We start from the raw sequence: 27118 nt of genomic DNA on the forward strand, positions 1-27118 counted from the left end.
TTTTTAATGTTTTTTTTCCATTTATTTTTGAGAGAGAGACAGAGACAGAGGATGAGCAGGGGAGGCCAGAGGGAGACGGAGAAACAGAATCTGAAGCAGGCTCCAGGCTCTGAGCTATCAGCACAGAGCCCGACGCCGGGCTTGAACTTGTGAACCGTGAGATCATAACCTGAGCCAAAATCAGCCGCTTAACCATCTGAGCCACCCAGGCGCCCCACTACATCTTTCAAATTATGATAGAATAAATCTTTGAAACACATCTATTTTTTATTGCAATTATTTTTTGCAATTATTATATTGCAATATATATATGCAATATATTATATTGCAATTATAAATAAATTTATTTATTTGCAATTATTTATTGCAATTACTTTTTATTGCAAATATTCTATTTGCGAGAATACTTGTTTCTTCAGTTTGCTACCATGCAAAACTTTGAGAACTTACCCCCTTCTATTTTCTACCTCAATTTAATGAGAGATTTCTACTTAAACTCATTCCCTCCTTGCAACGTGTTGCCCCTAATACAGCAACTTGAGGACTTTAAACCAATTTCTCAGGTTATCACTATAATTGGAAGTATAAAGTGTTTCTTCATTTAAGAAATAAAGGGAATAGTATATTGACACACTAATGTAAACATCTAGTAATACGTTTCCTTTAAGAGTACAGATTGGATGGCACCTGTGTAATTTGTGAATTGGGTCCTTGTCCATGTTACAATTTATAATAGGATCTTTCATCTCAAGCTGACTTGAACCATCTTCAAGTATCAGCAGGGAGACCTCCTTGCCTCTATCTCCAATGGTGTCAAGCTGTAATGGTTGCCTCTTGTCTTTCCTAAAAGGACCCTGAAATCCAGGTTATACAACTAAGAAAATCCCCACTAGTCCTCTGCTGAAGACATACTGCTTACATCAGTTTAATTAAAGATTAATTTATTGGACAGAAGCGGTCCTCTTTCTGGTGTATCTGCTGCCATCTTCTCAGGAAAGCAGTATTAGTCTGGTTTGGGTTCAGTTCTGTTTTGTTTTGTTTTGTTTTGTTTTTTAGCTGAGCTGGCCACTGACAGGTAACCCAAGAGTGGCTCAAGCATGGGCCAGCCAGTGATCTTGGGGTGGGGTGCTCATAAATACTAACTGTGGTAAGGGCAATAATTAGCTACACCAATCAGATAAGCTTCTTTAGGTATTTATACTTATTCTGAAAAGTGTATAAAGATTTGCCCTGATGACAGAGCAAACATGCAGAATGGATGAGAGACACCATGAGTTAGGGAACCACATAGACTGGGACAGAGAAAAGAGCATATTCTCTGGAACAGTGGTTCTCAAACTTTAACATGTGTCTGAATCCCTTGGAGGACTAATTGAAACACAGATTGCTGGGACCCACCTTCAGAGTTTCTGGTTCAGTGCTCTGGGGTGAGGCCTGAGAATGTGCATTTCTGAAAAGTTCCCAGGTGGTGCTGCTGCTGTTGGTTCAAAGATCACATTTGAATATTGTTGGAGGTTGGACATAAGAGAGATGCTAGATGGTACCATCTGTTTAGAGGCTGGGCAAAATACAAGCAAGAAGTAGAAATGCTGTGCTGGAGCTCAGGGAGAAAACTGAGGCTAGAGACAGAGGGAGGAAAGCTACTGGCACATATTAAATGTCCTTATCCTTTGTTTCTTTGAAAAATCATTTAGAGAAGCTTACAGAGGGAAGAGGAGAAACCAAGACTGTAAGATTAGTGAAGAGTAATGACAAGAGAGGGGAGGAGAGTTAACAACAAAGAAGAAAACAGAGATTACAGTCTAAAGTCAACACAGCTGCAGTGGTTAAGCTGAAAGCCTGGTGTGGAGCCTACAGGCATTCAGAGAAGGTTGCCTGAGCTTCATAGGAAGAAAAGAAGGAAGGAAATATTCCAGTTCCTTGAAAGTACACCAAGTTTTCCTAGGACTAAACTCTCAGTGGAATGTCTTACTTGGAAAATTACATAGGGAACACAAGTATAACTGGGCTGGACTCATAACATCATGCAGATAAAGAATTCCTGTAGTAGTGTTGTATAGGACACTTCTAATAATCATTCCACTAATGTTTGCTCATCCACAATAAAGATTATCGGTAAATTTAGTTTTGGAGTTTTTATTATATTATTCATTTATAAAAATATGCTAAGTGCTCTATGAAAACATACACACACACACACACACACACACACACACGCACACAGATTTAGTCTGTCTATTTCTAACTTCCACCTGATTCTGGATTCTGATCCTTATCAACTCACACTAGACTAATGCCACAGCCTCTTACATAAGTATTTGCCTGTGGTTTCTTTTCCATTCAAGGTGATCACTCTGAGAATCATCGTATTAAACTGACATTATTACACTGATGTTTAATAACACCACTTGCTCAAAATCTTTCCATGGAACTCTTGTGGTTATAGAATAAAGTACAAACTCCAAACTCCAGCCTGTATTCAAAACTTTCATAATATGGCCTCAACATGCATGGCATTCTGGTCTTTTGTTCCATGAACCACAGGAAGGGACTCTTTAGTCTAACATAACTAACACATTCCTTTACACTAAAATTGATCTTTGCCACTTTTGCCCCTAAATTCTTGGCATTCTCTCACCTGAATATTCAACCCCTCCCTCTCATCAAAATTCTATCAATTCTTTGATCTTCTCCCTGTTCTATACCTGACAACTTTAGCTGCAAATCAGTTCTTCCTCCTTTGGAATTCTGTGATTCTTATACTTATGTTGCATGAGGAAAGCCCCTCTCTCTGTCTAGCCAGACTGAAAGCTAGTTGAGGACCAACAGTGTGCTTTAAAGCTTGTTTTTATTCTTCATATCTCATGGCAAGGAGACTTGAATATAGTAAACACAAGTATTTGAAGTGAGATTAATGGCGTAAAAGGGAAAATGGTTAATTATACCATACGTATTATTTTATTGAATTTTTTCCGGCTATAATGATTGTCATATAAAGTAAAGTAGCATTTTAATGTGATGTAGTCATTCATCTACCAAGCTGGTTTAAATAATTGAGTTGGGTTTCTTGTTTTGCTTTATTATGCACAGAACCTACAGAGAAATTATTTGGGATAGTCATAAAAGGACTCTTCAAGTAAATACCAATCAGCACATCTTTTCACTCGTTTTTGACAGCTAACTAAACATTTACTTGTATCTTTCTTAATTATAAGCTCTTTAAGACCTAAGACCATGTCACATTTAGTTTTCTTTTTTTGCCAGTGTATGCTCATTTTTTACTCATGCCTGATAAATATTTAATGATTTGAATTTATCTAATTTATACATATCTACTTCCATTTTATAACCCATCAAGAAAACTTATATTAACCCCTTTATTTAATATTATTCCTAAATTTAATATTTAATATTATTCCTCATGGTGTCTCTCATCCATTCTGCATGTTTGCTGTGTCATTAGGGCAACAACAACTAAGTGTCAAAACTTTAAACCAAATATGTTTATGATTTAGGTACAATTATCACCTTGCCTAATCTCAGCAAATAGCTCAGTAATTGTATAGAGCACTGAAAACAAGAGGTGGTTTAGGAACACAGACAAAATTTAAGAACACTTTGGGCAACTATCAGTTTGAGTTTTAAGTTTGAAAGGCTTTGGAAATGTTTATATCCAAGACAGTGGCAGCTGTGTATTTATCATTTTTAAATTTTTTTTGCCAGAGGACAAGGCCAATTCCAGAAAAACAAACCCAGCCCAGGCTTCTTAGAGTCAGGTCCCATTGTAAAACAACATTGTTCTTTAATCTTTACGTTCTGAAGGAGAAAAGAATAAAGCATACACACACACACACACACACACACACACACACACACACAAAGCAAAGAAAAATTACTTTATCCCAGAACAGCAGTCTTTGGAGGACTTCTGACTTTTCTTACACGTTTGCATTCTTGTAAAGTCTTAAGGAGAATTTTCCAAGTTACAACTTTTAACTATTGTTCCTCCTTGTACAAAATGTAGATAAGCTGGAAGTTGAGTAATATGACCTTGGGTTTTATGTGCTCTGTGTCTCAGTGCATTTTAGAATGAATTTAGATTTATTTAAAAAGTTGTAAGAATAGACAAGGGAAGGAAATTACCTTTAAACGTTTGGAAAAATAGGGCTTAGAAAACCCTGGGTTTTATAGAAGGGGCTGCTTGATTGGATAAACACAATGGGAGAGGCTCTTTATTCTAGAAGACAATCTGACCTTTTAAAGCAGACATTTCCTTATGTATACGTACCCTGTGATTTATATTCTGAATTGCATTTCTGGTGACTTTGCTCTCCATAAAAAGAGAAGCCCAGAAGACTTCTGCCTTGCATAAAATTCAAATGTGGGTTCATGGCTTTAAATAGGAGCTGTCTATCCAAATGGGTAACAGAAGGTTGACCACTATGGTTTCCCAACAAAGTTAACCCACATGGCTTAAAGTTGTTCCCCCTGAAGGCCTCTACTTCGTGTCTTCAGCCATTGTAATTTTTCACCTCAACACCAGTACTATTCTCCAAACAACAGCTGTGTGTCTGCCCACCTCCTTTACACTCTGGATAAATCTGTCCTTTCAGAATTACATTAGAGCAGGCCTAGCAGTAGTGGGTGGATAATCATCTGCTTTATAAATGAGGAAAATCTGAAAAGTTTCTCTATTCATTTTCTCAAATATCTTCTATGAAATGATACCAAGGCATCTGACATATTGTTGATGGCTTTTCAGTGTTTAGAACAGAGTCATTCCTTAACACTGGGGATAAGTGAAAGGATCCAGAATAACAATTAGGAAGAGTAGCTCTAAACTTTAAGGGTAGCTCATGAGAATGCTGCCCTCCACACTTCTCTCCACCTCCCTAAATTCCAGCAGAACTTCAGATTTTTCCCAAATGCCTCCTCTTCTGAAAAGTCTTCCCAGTCTTCTCCAGCAGACCATAGCTTTTCTTCTTCTGCAAAACTAAGGGTATATATCTGATGGTTAATAGAAGGAACAATCCAGTGTAAATTAGAACTTTCTAATAATTAAGAGTTCACTAATGTTGGCATGGGCTACTCTGGGACTTGGTGAGCCCTCTGTGACTGAGACAACTTGGAGGCTGGAAAAACAATTGCCTGTAATGTCACAGGGACAGTTCACTGCTGAATAAAAACTGAACTTGATGATCTGCTTGTCAAGGTGTCCTCTAATGCTGAGCCTCTAGGTACTGCCTTGTGTTCTCTGATGAAATAAAATACAGAGCTGTTCTTGAAATTTTTCATTATTTATTTTTGCAACTCGTTTAATTTTTTTCTAGATAAGTATTAAACAGATTAAGAGTGGCAATCCTTTGATTCCTTTTCAGTGTTTAGACCACCTTGTACAAAATAATTGTTAAAAAAGAAACTTACGAATTGAACCATGAGAGCTAGTTTTGAAGGGAGGACAACCTGGAGACAATAAACCAGATATGGAACAGCACCTAAGCACCACATTTCTAGGGATCAGGTCCCACTGAAGGATGGGAGCTCACAGGAAGTTAGAGCAATTCGTCAGCAACTTCACTTATTCTACCATTAGGTCAATGTAGAGATTATTGCTGCCATTGCTGACCAGCATGCAAAAACCGTTCTCATTCTCTTCCTTCTTGTCACCATTCCCGATTTTCCACTTACAAGAAAGATATTTGCAGGAAACACTACACAGAATGCTTAATAATTGTGGCAAATAGATCCATAAGTTCTTTAATTGCCCCCCTTTGATTGGAGGAAGTTCCATAAAAGCAGAATAGAACCCAATCACAGACAAGATAAACACAAATGTATTAAGCCCATAATGGGGTTCACAGATGTGCAGTATCTACTGTTGATTAAGAACTAGGAGGTGGTTATACTGCTTTGCCCTGAGAAGTATGGTTTATGGATCAGCAGCATGGGCATTACATGGGAGCTCTTTAGAAATATAGCATTTCAGGCTCCACTTCAAACTGACTGAAGCAGCATCTGCATTGTAACAGCCCAAGGTTGTTCATGTCCAAGTTTGAGAAGCACTAATGTACCAGGCCTTGTCTTTTGGGAGGGGGGCTCATCAGAATCCACTAGGAAAATTAGTTAAAGAGAAAAACAACCCCTGGAGAATCTGTTATGCCCAAACAAGGGCTTCCATTACTCACGAGAATTGTGGTAACACATTTCTTGGGGTTTGGGGAGGAAAAGTGACTGTAAATCATGATCCGTGGCTATAACACTAAAGCCCATTTCTGTGCATTGTGTTTTCTCCCAGTCATGCAATCAAAAATGAGGTTTTTTTCCCAACATTGTCTAAAATTGAAACAAACTAGTCATACCTTTTCTTTAGATAAAAATTGCAATTTCTTTTTAACTATGATAGAAACAGTATTACAAATGAAAAATTTTAAGGCATCCTGTTGACTTCTAGCTTGTGTGTAAAAAGCCCTAATGAATAAGTCAGAAAGTTTCTACCATGGGAATGTGCTTTGAATTTATGGTCATATCTGGGAGGTAGAGAGCAGAAAGGATTAACACTGCATTAAATATTTAAAGCCTGAACATAGCAATTATATTTAAATGCATGGAGAGGATAACTTAAGAGATAAATGTATGAAAGTCACCAAAAATATTCCTTATGTCACTTCTAGATTAAATGTTTGATTAAACAAAATATTCACTATCTTAAGACACATTCTCCAATGAAGAATAGCTTAAAATACATTTTTCCTTAATAAAGATGAACCTGTATTTACTTTAACATTTTTTTAACATTTTTAACGTTTTTATTTTTGAGAGAGAGAGAGACTGAGCGTGAGCAGGGGAGGGGCAAAGAGCGAGGGAGACACAGAATCCAAAGAAGGCTCCAGGCTCTGAGCTGTTAGCACAGAACCCGATGTGGGGCTTGAACTCATGAACCACGAGATCGTGACCTGAGACAAAGTCAGATGCTTAACCGACTGCGTCACCCAGGCACCCCACTTTGTTAACATTGAAAACTTAAGGAGGGGCACCTGGGTGGCCCAGTTGGTTAGTTGGCTGACTCTTGATTTCAGCTCACAGTTCATGGGATCTCACAGTTCATGGGATCAAGCCTGTGTCTGGCTCTGTGCTGACAGCATGGAGCCCGCTTAGGATGCTCTCTTTGCCTCTCTCTCTGCCCCTCCCTCACTAGTGCAGGAGTGCTCTCTCTCTTTTTCTCAAAATAAATTAAATAAATAAATAAATAATGAAAAAAGTATGCTCTATTTTGAAGCAAACAATAACTGAGTAATACAATTTAATTTAAATTCAGGGAGGGTCTGGTATTCAGAGAATGGAGAATATTTCTCATTCTAATTGCAAGAACTCTTGACTACAAGGGTGAGCCACAGAAAGCCCTTATCTAAGTGGCAGCCACCTGGGTTTCCTCAGTCATCAGCGTGAGAAGGCAGGAAGTCTGGGTCCAAAGTTAGAAGGATGAATCTCAACTTTGTCCTTACTCATGTAAGAAAGTGATTTAACTTTTTTTTTTTTTTTAAATAGGCCTCACACCCAGCGCAGAGCCCAATGCTGGGCTTGAACTCACATCCCTGATATCAAGATCTGAGCTAAGATCAAGAGTGAGATGCTTAACCTGGGTACTACAATTTAACCTTTTTGACCCTCACTTTTCTTATTTATAAAATGAAGAAATCATTATATAGTAGGTTTCTGTGAGAATTTTTCTTAGGCTTATTGATAATGTGTATTACTATATGCACTATATTGCATTTACTTATTTTCTCTCATTGTGGTTTTTTATTTTATTAGATGAAATGATATCATGCCTTTATAAATAATGTATGAACTAACTTTAAAAATTTGGTATTTAACTTTTAATTTTGGTAATCATTATTTTACCAAACAAGTTTTTCATTCTATATAGCCAAATATTTTGTTTTTAAGGTTTTTCAATAGTTTTCATAAAAGTCATTCTTCAGCTCAAGAAAGGTAATACTTTACAAAAATAATCTTCTAGATTTGAATTATAATATGCTCATCTTTTAAAGTATTTTTGTTACAAAATTATAAAGCGCAAATTGTAAATAAAAATATTTTGGTTTTGCTAACATTTTGTTATATTATCGTTAATATTTGGTCTATTACCTTTCAGTCATTTTCTATGTAGATTGTGTCCAAAACTGGAACAATGCTATTGTGACATAATAAGAAATATATATTTGGTCTCTGCCTCCAGTTCCTGACACAGAGCTCCTAAAACACTCATATTTTCTTTGAAGTGATAGAGGTGCTATGAGCATCTTTTATTCTAATTTTTGGTCTTTAGCCCAGATTCCTGGTCCAAAGGCTTTTAGACCCTTGGAATCTCTGGGGTGATAAGAGACTTCATATGCTAATGAATGATGGGGTAGCTAGTGGTTCCTAGATAGCTTTGGGGGACTCTTCCCCCAAATAGTTGTCAGTTCACCTGCAACTATTGTTGTAGGAGGGTTGTTCACCAGAAAGACCAAGGCCTAAGTAGAAGGTTGAACCTCTGGGGAGGGGAAATAGGCTGGATTTAATCACCAATGGCCAATGATTTAATCAATTATTCCTAAGTTATGGAACTTCCATAGAAACTCTAAACAACAAGATTCAAAGTGCTCCCTGGCTTGGCTAAACATGCCTGGAGAGGGTGTGGAAGCTCTGTGCTGTCCACCATCCTGAATACCTTGCCTACGCATCTCTTCCATTTGGCTGTTCCTGAGTTCTATCTTTCGTAATAAACCATTATTAGTGAGTAAACTGTTCCTGACATCTGTGAGCTATTCTAGCAAGTTATCTAATCTGAGGAGGGGATTATGGGAACCCCTGATCTATAACTGGTCAGTTAGCAATATGAGAGCTCTGGACGTGTGACTGGCATCTGAAGCGGGGGCAGTGTGTGGGGACTGAGCCCTTAATTTGGGAGATCTGATGCCATCTCCAGGTAGATAGTGTCAGGATTGAATTGAATTGTAGCACATCCAGCAGGCATCAGAGAATTGGTCGGGGGAGGGGAGGACAGGGGGGAAACCTCACACGTTTGGTGACAGGAAAGTTTTGATGTCAGAGAAATAGGCTCTCCTTTATAAAGTTTGGTGTCGAATTTTTTTATATGTAATATTATGAGCATTTTCACTTGAGATTAAAAGTTTTCATGGTAGATATGATTTTTAACTGCTGCATAATATTCCGCTTTATATATGTTCCATAATAATTCTCCTGTTGGTCTGTTTTTAAGATATTTCTCATTTTTATCATAAATAACATCAATGAACATTCTTAATGTGACTATTTATGCCATATTTCATTACATTCTTATGATAAATTCCTAGGAATAGAATTAAAAAATGGAAGAGCATAAACACATTTAAGGCACCTGTTTGTTACCACAAATCTAACACCTACATGAGCTATACTAATTCAAAATTTCACAAGTTTTTGTGAAGGTCTATTTACCACACATTAACACTGAATATTACTCTTTAAACAAACTAGCCATCAGAGACTAGCTCTTTTAGTTTTAAATGTTTATTTATTTTTGAGAGACAGAGAGAGGGAGAGAGAGCAAGAGGGGCAGAGAGAGATGGGGACAGAGGATCTGAAGCAGGCTCTATGCAGACAGCACAGGCTCCAACTCACAAACCAAGAGACCATGACCTGAGCCAAGCCGGACACTTAACAGACTGAGCCACCCAGGTGCCAGAGAGGAGCTCTTCTAAATGACTTTAGAACACAGTATTTTGACTGTACATCCCTAGAAAGATGTACTTTACAAAGATGTACTTTACAGACCAAAAATATTTTTTAGCCCTACATGTTTATATAATCCTATTGATTATATTTCGGCAGCTATGGGCATTGTTATTCCAAGGTTACTACGTGGATATTGTGACTCCAGACAAGTAAGCAGTTATAACGACGTTCATAAGAATCAGGATTTTGGACATTATATCAATAACATTTTGTAAAATTCCTGTGGTCCTAAAATTGAATTAAAAATATATGCCTCAATTTGAAAGTATTTTATCTTAAAAGAATTTAAAACTTATTTCCTGGCTCTGTCCATTGTAAAGACCTAGAAGTAATGACCAATACATAACATATTGAGCACAGCAATATAAAACTGTAGTCTCCATATACCATTCCCACTAAAAGGAATAAGGGCTCCTTGGAAAAATGTCTCAATGCAGAAGTGGAACATAAATGTGCAAGCTAAGAATGGAGCATGATTTGATAACAGAAAACAAAGTAACAGAACCTTCAAAAGAACTTGGAAGTCAACTTGAAGAGGTTTGTTTTTTTTTTCCTTTGGTCAAAGATGGGACAACATGAGCATCAATCAGGATAATAATAGGAGTGGTTTAAAATAAAAGAAAGGATAAGAAACATATGATTCTCTCAATAGATGCAGAAAAAGCATCTGACAAAATACAGCACGTTTTGTTGATAAAAATCCTCAAAAAAGTAGGGGTAGAGGGAACATACCTCAACATTATAAAGGCCATATACGAAAGACCCCTTCTTAATGGGGAAAAACTGAGAGCTTTCCCTCTACAGTCAGGAATGTCCATTCTCACCATTGTTATTTAACATAGTACTAAAAGTCCTAGCCTCAGCATTCAGACGAAAGAAAGAAAGAAAGAGAGAAAGAAAAGAAAAGAGAAAAGAAAATGAAAGGAAAGAAGAGAAAAGGAAAGAAAAGAAAGGAAAGGAAAGGCATCCAAATCAGCAAGGAAGAAATCAAACTTTCACTATTCTCAGATGACATTATACTCTATGTAGAAAACCTGAAAGGCTCCACCAAAATATTTCTAGAACTGATAACAGGAATTCAACAAAGTCATAGGATACAAAATCAATGTACAGAATTCTGTTGCATTTCTGTACAGCAATAATGAAGCAGCAGAAAGAGAAATCAAGGAATTGATTGATCCATTTTACAATTGCAACAAAAACTATAAGATGCCTATGAATAAACCTAACTAAAGAGGTGAAAGAGCTGTACTCTAAAAACTATAGAACACTTATGAAAAAAATTGAAGAGGGCACAAAGAAATGGGAAAACATTCCATGCTCATAGTCTGAAAGGACAAATATTGTTAAAATGTCTATACTACCCAAAGCAATCTACACATTTAAATGCAATCTCTATCAAAACACCAACAGCATTTTTCACAGAGCTAGAACAAACAATTGAAAATTTGTATAGGACCACAAAAGACCCCAAATAGTCAAAGCGATCTTGAAAAAGAAAAGCAAAGCTGGAGGCATCACAATTCCAGATTTCAAGTGAGATTACAAAGCTGTAGTCATAAAAACAGTATGGTGCTGGCACAAAAACAGAAATATAGATTAATGAAACAGAATTGAAAACCAAGAAATGGACCCACAACTATGTCATCAACTAATTTTTGATGAATCAGGAAAGAATACCCACTGGAAAAAAGTTTCTTCAACAAATGGTATTGGGAAAACTGGACAGTAACATGCAGAAGAATGAAACTGGACCACTTTTTTTATACCATACACAAAAATAAATTCAAAATGGATGAAAGACCTAAATGTGAGGCAGAAAACCACCAAAATCCTGGAGGAGAAAACAGGCAGCAACCTCTTTGACTGTGGCCATAGCAACTTCATCCTAGACACATTGCCTTAGGCAGGAGAAACATAAGCAAAAATGAATTATTGGGACTTCATAAAGATAAAAATCTTCTTCGCAGCAAAGGAAACAATCAACAAAATTAAAAGGCAAACTACAGAATGGGAGAAGATATTTGCAAATGACATATCTGATAAATGGTTAGCATCCAAAATCTATAAAGAACTTATCAAATGCAACACCCCCAAACCCCAAGTAATCCAGTTAAAAAATGAGAAGACATGAACAGACATTTTTCCAAAGAAGACAATCAGATGGCTAACAGACACAGGAAAAGATGCTCAACATCACTCATCATCAAGGAAACACAAATCAAAACTACAATGTGATACCACCTCACACCTGTCTGAATGGCTAAAATTAATAACACAGAAAACAACAGATATTTGCAAGGATGTGGAGAAAGGGGAACTCTCTTGCACTGTTGATGGAAACTCATGCTTATGCTAAGCAAAGTCAGTCAGTCAGAGAAAGACAAATACCATATGATTTCACTCATGTGAAATTTAATAAACAAAACCGATGAACATAGGGGAAGGGAGAGAAAGAAAAAGAGGAAAGGCAAACCATAACAGCCTCTTAACTATAGAAAACAAACTAAGGGTTGTTGGAGGCAGAGGTGGGCAGGGCAATGGGTTAAATGGGTGATGGGTATTAAGAAGGGCACATACGATGAGCGCTGGGTGTTATATGTAAGTGATGAATCACTGAATTCTACTCCTGAAACCAATATTACACTATATGTTAACTAACTAGAATTTAAATAAAAACTTGAAACAAACAAAAATATTAAAAAAATAAATAAATAAGTAATTAAATAAATCCTGTTTGTGTTCAATAAAAAAAACACACAAAAACTCATTTATCATCTTTGGAGTACTGGAAAGAATGAATGTATTATTTGATGACTAATAAGCAAGGAGGAAATCGAGTACTTTTGTAGTCTTTCCTTTACAACCTGTATTACTGGATAACCAAAGAATCGGTGGGAGAAAGTTTCTCTTTATTACAGTATTTCAAATAATAAATGAAAAGGGAATGATCTAATTAAAATATCACCATTTTATGACCTCTAATTAATGAATAAATGCAAGCAGTGATCATCAATAGTGCTAACATTACAAAAAGAGATAACCTGATATTGTTGATCAGCAATGGAAAACCACAGTCCCACCTACCTAGTGGTCAAAAAATAAAAAATAAAAATATAAGTGAACCTGAATTATCAAGCCTCTAAATCTAACTTCTAATTTTTAGAAAAGAAAAAGACAGAGAAACCTATTAAATGATATCATTGGAATGCAACTGGCAACATTCAGACTATGGAAAATTCTACAGAGCAAAGGACTTAGTTTCTTCAACAAACTGTAAAAATGAAAACCCCAGGGAGAGAAGGAGGGAATGAAAGGGAGGAGGAGGAAAGACAGAGAAGAAAACTGATTAACAGAATCTGAAGATTCTTCAGTTTGTAATGTACTTCTTTTTTTACAGATACACACTGAAGTATTTATGGGTGAAATAATATCTGAGATTTGCTTTCAAAATAATCTGTCAGGTAAAATTGGAAGTAGATGCAGGTATAAGTGAAACAAGATTGTCCAAATGTGACAATTTTTGTATAAATGGGTGATGGTGACATGGGCCTTTATTATCCTAATCTCTCCTTTTGTATGTGTTTGACATTGTCCACAATGAAAATATCTTAAAAATGGGGCACCTGGGTGGCTCAGTCAGTTGAACACCTGACTTTGGCTCAGGTCATGATCTCGTGTTCATGGGTTCAAGCCACACATATGACAGCTCAGAGCCTGCTTTGGATTCTGTGTCTCCCTCTCTCTCTGCCCCTCTCCTGTTCGCGCTCTGTCTCTCTCTCTCTCAAAAAATAAAATGATATGTTAAAAAAAATTGAAAAAAAATCTTAAAAAAGAACAAAACACTCTTGGAGTGGAGAGGAGGGGAGAAGGAGTGAATCTAATCACAAATATCCTTTCAGGCCCACAGAGAAGAAATTGTATAGCTTGAACTTTCTGAACTACTTTTTGAGCATTTAAAAAAAAAATGTGTAAGCTTGTAATCTTCTGGTCCTTGTGAGAAAAATGTTATCCTTGAGGAAACATGTGTATCCACCTTAAAGAATAGTATAAGACAATGAAGATAGCTCTTAGGAATTCAAATGATACTTATTAATGATACTTATTTTCTTGGGTGCAGAAATGAAGTAGAAGTGAAAATACCATCATCAAATATTCTCCTTTCTTAGCTCTCTAGTGTCTCTTTTTTAATGTTAAAAAAAATAGTTCACTAGAATACAGACTAAGTCAGCTTATCCTCTATGTTGAAGACTTACAATTATTATCTGCTGTGAAATTTTTTAATATAAACAGTTTGCCCATATTCAAATCAACTAAAAGACACAGAGCCTCCAAATGGGGTGCTCAAAATAAGGCACAAATAGAAGTCTCTCCTCAATGGGTTCCCTCCAACACTTGCTTTGAATATGTTTCTGGGTATTCACAAAGCAGGACAGGTGCCCTCAAGATCACACAGAGACCATCACGGTCTTTTGTTTTTCCCACTTTTTCTTCCCAGCTATACCCAGTCTTGTGCTGTCCCCAGAAACACAGCATCCTCAGGATGCATTAACATACACAGAGCCATAGACTGAAACATTTGAGAAGGATCTAAATCTCTGTTATAGTGTGAGAAAATTTCAGAATACAAATTATTTAGTTCTGAGGTAATTTGCAAATATACAATCACACATTCCTCAGTTAACTTGGCCCAGGTTTAAAGCCTTAATTAAACAGTCTGTTCTTGGATGGTTTCACTTGTATTGCCCCCCGGAAAGCAGCTGTTCCCACCTTTGGCCTTGACTCAGGGTCACTGTCCTTTTTTGCTAGGCAAACCATCACCTCAGGCCTCCCCCAAGTTTTACTCTACAGATTTTCTGAGCCTCCGGAGAGCCAGGCTCCTTTCCAGCCTGGGGCCTAATTCAAGCACTCTGCACTCAGAACATGGAAAATGTTCTGGCAGCTCCAGATGCAAGCTGAGAATTTTCTGACCAACATTCCTCTGGAGTCTGGGCAATGGCAGTTTACCTGATCTAAACATCCTCCCTTAATGAATATGCTCTGCATATCTTATAATTATTTTACATTTTTCCTCTCCTTCCTATGCTTCAAATTTTCAAAAACCATCTATCATCCTCTTTTTTCTACTCCTTATCACATACACCTAAGGGCTTCCTATCACCACTCTCCACTCTAACTTCCAATCACAGCTTCCATGAAAGTGCCCAAGCTCTAAACGTATCCTGGGACTTGTAAACTCTGCCTCACAGTTGAACCCTTATCACACTTTGGCCCAGCAAAAAATGGAGAATCACATTTCCCAACTTAAATGAAGATCTGTGACCAGGCATGGGTAGCAAACACCCCTGGGGACCACCCAGGCCCTTAGATCCTCCCTTCAGAGGACTGACCTTGAACTGCTAGAGCCCCTTCTGCTCCTGTTCTTTGCACAGAGAACCGTAAGTGCTTGAGAGGCACTATATTCCTGGAAAAAACCCATAGCCAAATACTGACTTGTGTGGGAGTTTGACAGCCCAGACTTTGCCTCAAGGTGGGACATGTCTGAGATGTAATTTATGTTCCTGAGTACCCAGTGGAATCAGTCTGAGGCTCAGTAATCACTTGAAATTTCTCTCTTGCTCATTTTCTTCCCCCTTTTCAATATTGCTTCCTCCACTCCCTTACCTGCTTCTCCTGAGAGCAATTCCTTAATAAATCCTGAATGTTTATATAGGAATCTTTATCTCAGGGTCACTTCTAGAGAATTCAACCTAAGAACCCATGCCATAGAAACATTTAATTAGGCAATGCCTAAACATTAATTAGGCAATGCCCTGAATTAGGCAAAACTGAATATTCCAGATTTACCAAAATTTGTACCTCAGTACTAGCTGAAAACTTTAGAAATAAAATTATTCCCCACTAATTTTTTACAGTGTATATTTTCTTTGGTCATGTGCCTAATTTTCATACTAAGAATAAAAAATTAGGAGTGTGTATATGTTTAGTATAAAATGCCAAGAACAAAGGAAGGACTTAATTTATCTTAAAAAGCAGCCTGAATACAATCTTTTGACTTGTATCTTTGCTCCCAAACGCTATGGATTATTTTTTGTAACCACGTTTCAGAAATACGATCACTTCCAAAAGCCATTGCAAACAATTGGCTTTTGGTTTTCCAAGTTTATGATGTAACATTTAAATATAAATATGTATATAAAATTTTGTATTTTGAATTTTTCATGGAATATTATATCCTCAAAGTTTTTTCATGTTACAAACATATTTTCAGATACATCAAAATCATATTAATGATACATTTTTATGGTGAATAAATTCACTTTAATTTTACTTTTTCCAATTTTTTTTCAATTATGAATATAAATACATCATAAACATTTTAAAACTATATAAAAACTCTGGAAGGAAACAAACCAAAATATTATATTTATATTGAAGTATCCTTCTTTTTTTCTTCTTGTCTATATTTTTGAGATTATTGTCAAAAGAATATTCTATTTTTATAATGACACATTTTAAAACAATATAGCCAATATAATCAAAGAAAATAGCAAAATTTCTTAAAATATGTAAGCTTACATAATTTTTATTGATTTCCCAGTACACCCACTCTAGCCCATAAAGAAATTTTACAGTATGGTTGTTTATATTGAAAATCACAAGCTATGCTTCCTCCACCTAGTAGATGGTCTGATCCTGGAACACAACTCATATTTGCTAAATAAATGATGTTTTATGGCTAAAAATAGCTTTTATTTCACTTAGTGTTCATTAACGGATTAGGCAAGATATTTCACAACGAGTAACACTAGCTGAGGCAGGCTTTTTGGTACTTATATTACATATAGAAATTCAAAATTTATATTCACACACAAAAACCCTTAATAAAAAAAAGGAACATCTACTCACATGAACATATTGAACATTAAACAAAAATACAATACAAGAATTTCATATTTGTCTCCTGTAAATGCAAACATTAATGTGGTAATTATTTGTTTGAGATTTACATTTATTGTTATAATCTCACTATCATTTCAAATATTTAGTCACTACTTTATTGTCACAGTTCTAAGGAAAGCCTTTAGTTTAGAAAGTGCTTCATTGACTGTTGAGCACATTTGACTTCAATTTCAGGATCCTCATACTTCAAATGCAAACTTGACTTAATACACTGGAAAGAATGTAGACACTTATGGAGCTAATTTAAGAAATTGAGTACTTTTACTGGAAAAAAAGTTGTGTTCTCATATCAACACCAGATATTTCCAAATGACATATCTGATAAAGGATTAATATCCAAAATATATAAAGAACTTATAAAACTCAACACCCAAAAAATAAATCATCCAATTAAAAAAATGGGCAGAAGAGGGGCGCCTGGGTGGCTCAGTCAGTTAAGTGTACGACTTTGGCTCAGCTCATGATCTCACGGCTGGTGAGTTCGAGCCCCGCATCGGGTTCTGTGCTGACACTTCAGAGCCTGGAGCTTGCTTCAGATTCTGTGTCTCCCTCTCTCTCTGCTCCTCCCCCACTCATGCTCTATCTCTGTCTCTGTCTCTCTCTCTCTCAAAAATAAACATTAAAAAAATTTTTAAAAATGGGCAGAACATGAACGGCCATTTCTCCAAAGAAGACATCCAGATGGCCAACAAACACATGAAAAGACGCTCATCATCAGTAATCATCAGGGAGATGCAAATCAAAACTACAATGCACTATCACCTCATACCTGTCAGTCAGAATGGCTAAAATCAACAACATAAGAAACAACAGGTGTTAGTGAGAATGTGGAGAAAGGGGAACTCTCTTGCACTATTAGTGGAAATGTAAACTGGTGTAGCCACTGTGGACAACAGTGTGGAGTTTCCTCAAAAAGTTAAAAAAAGAACTACCTTACAATCCACAATTACACTTACTGGATATTTACCCAAAGAATACAAGAATACCAATTCAAAGGGATACATGCACCCTGATGTTTATAGGAGATTTATTTGCAATAGCTAAGATATGGAAGCAGCCCAAATGCCCATCGACTCATGAATGGGTACAGAAGATGCAGTATATATATATATATATATACACAATGGAATACTATTTAGCCATACAAAAGAATGAAATCTTGTCATTTGCAATGACATGGATACAGCTTACAGGGTATAATTTTAAGCAAAATAAGTCAGTTAAAGTAAGACAAATACCATACAATTTCACTCATATGTGGAATTAAAAAAGGAAACAAACAAGCAAAGGCAAAAAAAAAAAAAAATAAGAGTGAGAGAGACAGAAAAACCAAGAAACAGACCCTTAATTATGGAGAACAATCTGATGATTACCAGAGGGGAGGTGTGTGTAGAATGGGTTAAATAGGTGATGGGGATTAAGGCGTGCACTTGTCATGAGAAGTACCAGGTGACATATGGAAGTCTTGAATTACTATATTGTGTACCTGAAACTAATATAACATTTTATGTTAACTAACTTGAATAAAAAAAACCCACTTAAAACAATAGGCATCAGATAAATCTTCGTAGAACAAACAACAATAAAAAAGGATGATTTAATATGAGACAGGCTACCATAGCAAGAAGGTACGGATAGTCTGTCTCAGGGCATCTGAATAATAGAATAACTGTCAGTATGTAGTGGGCAAATCTGTCTTCAGGATGAACTGTGTCATTTCTTGAAGACCCTTCCAATAACATGAGCTTGTGATTATTCATGGAGGAAACTCTTTTGTATCATTTACAAAATTTGACCTCGACAACTTTAGCTTTATGGAAAGAGTGAGACAATCTTATTTTCCAGGCAATGATTTAAGAGGGAAAACTATTTACAAGGTACCAGATTGTGATGTCTTTCAATGCACGGTGCAATAAAACAAGTGAGTTTTTTCTTCACTCAAGAGGTAGTTTTCATTGATTCAGATTTAAAAATATATAGTTAAATACACATGTACATTAATGAGGTATTTAAAGGGAGAGTTAACATTTTAATAGTACACTTGATTAATGATGTCTTGCATGAAGTCAAAGCAAGAAAAGTCAGTGTGAATGACCTCTGAATTGAAAAAACTGCAGACTGAAATGTCTTCAGTAATTATTTTGGCTGCATAAAGTCTGAAGCAACAGAAGAGGTTTCAAAGTTATTTTATAGAACCCATAGGACTTAATATATCATAAGCAGTGAAGTCTTGGAAAGAATTAGGGCCACTTATTTATATTAAAATATGACAACTAGTAATAACATTATTCTAGTTGCAGTCATCATGCACAACCCATCTTTGCCAACTTCATGAAGCAATGAAAATCAAAAACAAAAACTTTTTATTGAGTTACTCTAGTAATTCTGAACAGCTGCAACTAGTCTATAAGAGTAAAATTTCTGCCAGAGATATTTTGTCAGCCCTTTATTTATCATCCAGTTCAATACTCTTTATATTTAAATACCAAGTAGGGGCGCCTGGATGGCTCAGTCCATTAAGCATCCAACTTCGGTTCAGGTCATGATATCGCGGTTCTTGGGTTTGAGCCCTGTGTTGGGCTCTGTGCTGACAGCTCAGAGCCTGGAGCCTGCTTGGGATTCTGTGTCTCCCTCTCTCTGGCCCTCTGCCACTCATGTTCTGTCTCTTTCTGTCTCTCAAAAGTGAGTAAATGTTAATTTTTTTTTTAATTTAAATACCATGTAATCTTCTTTCTTATTTCCCAGAAATATGAATGCAACTAGACAGGCCAAAGATGGTGTCAAGCTTTTCATACCGTCTCTTATTCATTAATCACACAATATGAAACACCTAAGATACTTTGCTAGTCAAGAGCAGCACGGAGGTTGAAATCCTGGCATGGTTCGTTGCCACAAAGGATGAAATGTAGAGCACCCAGGAGGCCAAGTTTTTCTCCCAGCATGTGAAGGCCCATTGTAGCATTCTTTTAGCTTTGGCTGTTTGTTCAAATATAAGCAAGTACATTGAGAATCTTAGCTCACCTATTCCTTAGCCAGTTTCCTTTGTCCTACATCCCTCTACTACTTAGAGATTCACCCTGGCTGCCTCTTCCAACTCTAGTCTGAGGAGTACCCTTTGTTGCCCTGGCTGCTCACCAAATTTACCCAGGAAAGGCCAAAACAAATAGCACCATTGAGAGACATTACAAAATGCTTGTCACTTTGCCAGAAGCTCCAGGCAACTCACAAGCCCTCAGGGGGTCTCTAGGGATTAGTTGAGTCTAACATTCAAGTCTCCAGACTCTCTGGAACTCTGCTGCCCAAGGATCAATGCTCTTCTCATAGGCGGAAGGTAAGGATAATTTCAGGATGATTTTTCTGACTCATTTACAGAGCTTGCCCATGGCCTCTGAGTATGACAGAGATAAAGACAATGTCCTTTCAAGTGCAGATGGGTAGGTAAATGACTGCCCAGTAACACCGGGAAACCAACAGCACTTCAAACATACTGAGTAATATTTAAGCCCACCCAATAAAACACATGGTAGAGTATTTCTGAGTAATGTTGGGCTTAACTAACAATGGACAACCACTAGAAGGCCTTGAGAAGAAGAGTTGTGTTTTTAAGAGGTTATTCTGGCTGCCCTGCAGAATACAGACTGAAGAGGATAAGAATGGGAGGGATGAGATGAGTCTGGAGTCCACTGTAGAGGTATCAGTAAAAGAAGATGGTGCTTGCTGTAAGGTGCTGGCATGTGCACAATGTCTACAAGAAAAGTGTTCCACTTCACAAGAGTTTATCTGAGGACCTTTTTTGTGGCAATAATCACATAGCATAACCGATTACAAAGGCCACTTCTAATACCCTAACATACAACTGTGTCATCTGTACATAAGAATGTGCCTATTAGCTAATCTCTCTGTGCTTCAATTTCCTCTTCCATAAAATGGGTTAATCATTCTACTTACCCCATGAGGTTGTTTTTGAGAATTGAAAACATTAATACATGTCAGAGTTTTGCACACAGAAAATATAAATAAATACAGCTATTTTTAACTTTATCTCCTCTATATTACAGATTGACAAAAGGGAGGATATAAATAAAAGTTTTTCAGAATCTGCATAATATCACTGGATTTTACATCATAATGTAAAAGAAAGGATAAAAAGACGACCTTGTTTACCCCATCAATAAATATTATGAACGTCTTTCTATTTATTGACTCTGACCTCGCAGATTGTTGCTATTGAACAAAATTCAGTTTAGCTCATGGCTGATTCCTGTCCTCAGATTCAAAACAGAGAAGTCTTTGAAAGACATAAGCAATATTTTGTTATCCTAACAATTTTCCTTACAGGAAGAAAGTGAGGATATTTTTTCTTTTCTTGTGTCTTAAGGAATCTTTTGACAGTGCCCATGGCTCCCCCATGGCTCCAGCTCTTGGTAGCACGCCCCAGGCCTTGCCCCCAGAAATCACTGGCCCCCTCATCATGGGGACTCATCCTGAGTCCAGCTTCTGGTTTTAGGCAACCACATATTCATATGTTGTCCTTTCCAACTGAGAGTGATTAGAACTTCTCTGGGTTGCCTTAACAAACCCTTGTTTAGCCTCTGTTTTCCATCACCTGGGTGATCAATTCCCTGTATTTGAAGGATTGAGAGTGGCTTCTGTTTTCCTGGCTAGTTGCTGAATGATAGAATAGTCTTGGAACTGATTCAGTAGAACACACTGGCAAAGATCAGAGGCCACTATTCACAGAATTACATAGAGAGGCAGGAAATTTGGGGGAGATACTTTACCTACCATGAACTTTCAAAAACAGTTTAAATAATGTTTAAACTTTTGTTATAAAGATATGGCTGCTGGGGCACCAGGCTGGCTCAGTCAGTAGAGCTTAAGACTCTTGATCTCAGGGTTGTATGTTTGAGCCCCACGTTGGGTGTAGAGATTACTTAAAAAATAAAATCTTAAAAAAAAATAAAGATATGGCTGTTTATTTTAGAAAAAAAAATCAAAAGTGTCAAAAATAAAAACATTTCTATTAATAACTATTAATATATGCCTCCTATATTTACTGTGTATTTTATAGTAGTATTTGGGATATCTGACGGGGGAAACAGTATTTGCTTTTAACCCACTAAATTTCATCTCATTAGATCTGAGCTATTTAAGATAGAATAGATACCAGCTTAACATTAATTTTATGACAGCACAGCTTGAAAGAGGTGAGAAGGAGAGAAATGAGGATCTATTAATCAAGATTCATTTGACCCCCCTCTTCCACTAAATGAAAGACTAGCAGGAGGCAGTAGCAGTTACTCTGGGAGGAACAAGCAGGCTTTATAATCCAGACGCTTTCTGCTAGCATCAAACAAGAAAACACAGAGGAAGAGAGAAGATAGTTCCTTTCAAGGGCAAAATGGATATATTCCTTTGAAATATACTGAGGCTACCAACTTCATATTCTATCTGAATTCCTAAATAGTTTCCCTTCAAAGACACATCTGTTGAGCTTTTTTCTTTTTATCCATGAACACTGTTTGTACATTGCATATAAGACTACCAAGATGTTGCTCACATGACTTCAATTTAACATTACAAATCAATTATATTCTTCATGATAACCAGATTATTCCAAAGACCTCAAAAAATGTGAATTAAATGTTCAAGAATCACTCAAGTTGAAAGAACTTATGTCCAAAAATATAAAATATTCTAGAATTTGAAAGAATGTAAAGTGTTTATCACATCAATCATTCAGTCAGCCAAGAAAGTCTACACACCAACCAACAATCATTGGGAATTCATCTATAAAAAAACATCATTAAAATGCACTCCTTAATTTCTCTTTCATTACTTGCTTTCTTGTTAGTGGCTACTCTATTAGCTTAGGATTCCAGAAAGAATCAAATTGCAAATGGGGGTCTTGCCCTCAAAGGGAAAACTTCCTTAAGTTTCACAAAGGCTACAGACAGCCTGCCTTCTGTGCTGGAGGTCAGAGAAGAGCAGAGCAAACTCACTTCACTCTTGCTGCTCAGGCAGAGTTGAGTCGGCAGCTCTCTCCTAATGACTGAATTCCAAGGCCAAATAGTTCCGCAACTTCTTGTTGCATTAGCTTCCGTCTCATGGAGCACAATTTGGAGTGTTCCATTTTTTAAAAGATTTAAAATAATAATGTTTTACAACTTTCTACTAGAGTAGTTTAAAATCAGAATATGTTATCAAAGGCTATCTCAGTTTGAAGTTGATAATAAAGCATCAAAAAGCATTACAGTGTAATTAACATTTTCCACTGGAAAGCTCTATCTCTTGCTTCTTCTTCCTCTTTCTCCTCTTCTCCTTTCTCCCTTTCATTTCACTTCTCTTCCTTTCTTCTCTCCTCTTCTTTCTTATTTCTTTATTTAGCATAAACCTGGTCCCTAACGCTCCCTCAAGTTCCAACCCCAGTCCTACTTATTTCCTTCTCCACAAAACATCTTAAAATTTTATGTATACTCACTTCCTTGCTCTTCAAACCATTTGAAATTGAGACTTCACCACCACATTTAAAATTTCAAATTGTTGGGGTGCCTGGATGGCTCAGTCGTTTTAAGCATCCGACTCATGGTTCAGCTCAGGTCATGATCTCACAGTTCATGAATTCAAGCCCCGTGTCAGGCTGCGTGCTGACAGTGTGGAGCCTGCCCGAGATTCTCTCCCTCTCTCTCTGCCCCTGCCCCATTTGTACTCTCTCTCTCTCTCAAAACAAACTCAAAAAAAATTTTTTAAGTTAAATTGTTAATTGTGAAAGTTAGTGACACTATCCCAGTTACCAGCAATTGACAAAATTAATAATGACAATGTTAAAGTATTATTTAAAAAATTCACTCACATTCGTTCAAATTGGAAACTAATTATGATGTACCACATCCCAAATGTAATCTATACACTATACTTGGACTATAATCAGGTTTTGTATTCACATAACAAAATTTCTGTAAATATCAGAGTAACTCACTTGGAGTGATAGACTAGTCAGGGCCGTAGGTTTACTAGGGGGGAAGCCTGGCTGTCCCTTAATTGTCATTATCAATCACAGGAAATAAAGAAATGAAGCCTAAGGGAAGGAGGCCTTATGATGGGGTGAGGAAATAAATATTTAGGGCTGGGAGTCTATGTGGAAATTCTGGTGGTGGGGGTGAACTGCCTGGTCATGTGGCAGCTGAGAAGATAAAGCTGTAAGTCGGTGGCCCTGGACCTAGAATAGTTGTAAAGATTCTATGTGTTTTCCTTCCATTTCATCATCCCTACTCTTTCACTGCTTTTTTAAAAAGGCATATCCTGGTCTCAGTTGTGCAAGGAGTACTTAGAAAAAGATCTGTGGCTCGGTCTGGACTGAAAAGGTAGTGAATGCAGCATTGCCTCCCCCAAGTCTGGAATGGGCAGAGTGGCAGTATCAGCAGCATCAGAGGCGGCAGCTCAGGGGGATAATGAGGCCTTGCAGAAGAACCAGGCAGAAGTGGCCTCGTTTCTATGTACCTCTGAGGCAAAAATCAGAAACTCAGGAAAAGCTGAGGGATTTAGTTCCTGACAGAAGCAATGGGAGGTCAAATCATTGTGCCTTGGATTGCATTTATGTCCATATCAAATTTAAAGAAGATTAAAACAAATTCATAGGAACTCCGGTAACAGAAAACTATACGGTGAATTTTATGGATTTTAATCCAACCCAGTAAACATTCATTCAGCGTTTTTTTATGAATAGGGAAGGAAGTTATAGACTGTGTTTTTGAGGAATTTACAATACAAAATTCCAAAGAAGAAGAGGATTAATAAAGGCCTTCAAAGTAGTTCAGAATTTAACGGCCATACACAAGGAAGAAAATCTTATTTCCGAGATGGGGATTCAGGTAAGGTTTAATTGGCATCATGAAGGGGGCAGTGATGATGGAATCCAAAGAAGTCTCATGCACACCTCATGCACCAGTTGGAAACTGGGCTTAGGTATAAGCAACAGAAAGCCCAACGTAAGTTAACCAAATTAAACTTTAGTCTTTTTACCCAACAAGAATTTCTGGACAGGTGACAGTGCAGCAGCTCTCAGTACTGTCAACACCCCAGGCTCTGTCGCCTTTTTCCTCTACCTTCCTTAGTGTTCCAACTCCCATCCTGACAGTTCCAGGATGATTCCTGCTTCACTAGGCATCTCAGCTCTTGCTTCCTAAAGGAGAAGGAGGAAGAAAGAGATATGGAAGAGATAAGAAAATGTTGCCAAAACCACCACTTAGGTCTCCTTGGCTAGAAATATGTCAAAAGGGCTTACTCCTTGTTTTCAGCGAGATTAAGATATGTAGTTTTTGTGTTCTTTTTGTTTTAGCTGGTCACACTGTTATCCCCCTTCCAAAAAATAAAAATTAGGGTTCTGCTAAAGAAAAAAAGCTGGAAAGAGTATTAGATTAGTAACTATTAAGATGTGCCAACATCCCACTTATTAATTCTGCAGCCTAGGATAAAAATCAGCTAACATTTCTGTATGGCAGTTTCTTTACCTGTGAAATGGTTATAATAATATCTTCCTAGTAAATGTTTGGGTGAGGATCAGGGACCATGTATTCAAGATGTTCAATATAGTCCTGACAAGTTAGGAGAGCATAATAGAGTGTAGCTGCTGTTACTGTTTAATTGGTTTTTTGTTTGGTTTATTAGAAATTGAAGGAGGAGTCCAATTTCAATACATAAATACTGGAAGAATAAAATTTTAGATGAAGGAAACAAGATCACAAAAACATGGACTTAGAAAAAAATATGTAAGGGGTGCATGGGTGGCGCAGTTGATTAGGCATCTGACTTTGGCTCAGATCATGATCTCATAGTTCATGAGTTCAAGCCCGGCATCAGGCTCTGTGCTGACAGCTCAGAGCCTGGAGCCTGCTTCGGATTCCGTGTCTCCCTCTCTCTGCCTCTCCCCTGCTTGTGTTTTTTTTTTCTTATTCTCTCTCTAAAATAAATAAAATAAACATTTAAAAAAAATATGTAAGAAAATTTAGAGCGTGTTCAGGAAATTTTACATAGTTTAGGAAGACTATCACTCATGTGAAAGGGAAAAAGTGAATGGTAATACTAGGAGGTCAGTATTCTGGGTCATATGATGAGTGTTGGCAGTGGGGGGCGGGGCTGAGAGAGGGGTATAAGAGGCAGGCCAAAGGGTTTGATGCCTTGGCAGATAATGTAGAAGCACTGAAGTTTTCAACACAAGATTAAGTCCAAGCTATGCTTCATGCTGACCACTGTGACAGCAGTGCATACGATATACTTGGCAGCTGGAGAAAAACCAAAGCAAGAAGAGTGGGGGAATTAATTTATACCCAAACAAAACATAATAAAAGCCTGAAGTGGGATAGCAGCAACAGAATAGAAAAGAGGAACTGATTCAGGAGTCATTTTTAAAACATTACTTACAGAATTTGGCATCCAACAGAATAGAAAAGGTCAGGGAAAAGACGGTGCCAAGGTAGTGAGCTAAACTTCAAGCTTCGTGGTGTCATTAGCCAGGGTGGAGGGTAGAGAGCAGGCCAGGGAGAGAAAGGACCACATTAAAAAGGTGGAAGGAAAGAATGGAGAGTGAGGCTGAAGGGAGAGATGGAAAAATACTGAGAGTAGAAACATTTAGTCATGTAAAATAAGATGTATAAAAACGGTTATATTCCAAGGGGTTGTTTAATCCATAAAAGGAATTTTCTCAGGCGAAGTAATGAATCTGTGAGAGCAAGATGCCTAATCCGAGTCATGCGCTAATCTGACTGTGTGGGGAGGCACCACCCATGTGCACTTTAGAACATGTACTTGCTGTTCAATGGCATTAGCATAGAAATAGTCCAAAAGTATGTAAACGTGTTTCTGAAGAAAATTCCCACTACTTAGTCTTTCACTCTCGTTAGGATGCAAAATTATTCCTCTGGAAATATTTGGGCACCGTTTGCCCTTCCTAGAGGCAGAGGAATGAGTTAATTTACCTCTTTAGGATCCCTCGCAACGACGTTCAGATCTTGTGATCATGGGCTCTGGGCTCAGTTTCAGCAGTTAATGGTCACAATGGAAACCCAAAGCGAAAGCAGACTGGGGAATCACTGCTGGAATCAAGGTGCTTTGTCACTTTGAGAAGAACAGAGTAAGGAACATAAGTGGTCTATTGACAGAATTGTTTGCTTATCATTTTTGGCACCTGGCATTTAAAACCGGGCAGGAAACACCTTTGAAAAATGATAATCCCAAACAGTTTAGACTTAATACAGTACTTTCATCTCTGTTTCTGGGATTTGGGGTCATTTAGATTTTAACACTCTAGCCATAAACCATCTAAATACATTCTTAAGGTTGCAGTAAGGGATAATTAGATTCTAGGGTCATAGTTTTG

General features: G+C 37.2%; 1 long non-coding RNA gene across 3 annotated transcripts in view; it reads right to left on the bottom strand.

The window, feature by feature from the left end:
* Positions 1–2925: 2925 nt before the first annotated feature.
* The window catches only part of LOC125911578 (uncharacterized), a 71299-nt gene continuing 47106 nt past the window's right edge, over positions 2926–27118 (bottom strand). For 2 of the 3 annotated variants that reach the window (XR_007454366.1, XR_007454368.1), the window contains 2 exons: positions 26718–26856; positions 24733–24925 (listed from right to left, as the gene is read on the bottom strand). This is a non-coding gene — a long non-coding RNA (uncharacterized LOC125911578). Of the gene's footprint in view, positions 4994–24732; positions 24926–26717; positions 26857–27118 lie in introns of those variants that run through there. The other variant, XR_007454367.1, reaches the window with a different exon arrangement.

Source organism: Panthera uncia (genome assembly GCF_023721935.1).
Source record: "Panthera uncia isolate 11264 chromosome C1 unlocalized genomic scaffold, Puncia_PCG_1.0 HiC_scaffold_3, whole genome shotgun sequence".
NCBI lineage: Eukaryota > Metazoa > Chordata > Mammalia > Carnivora > Felidae > Panthera > Panthera uncia.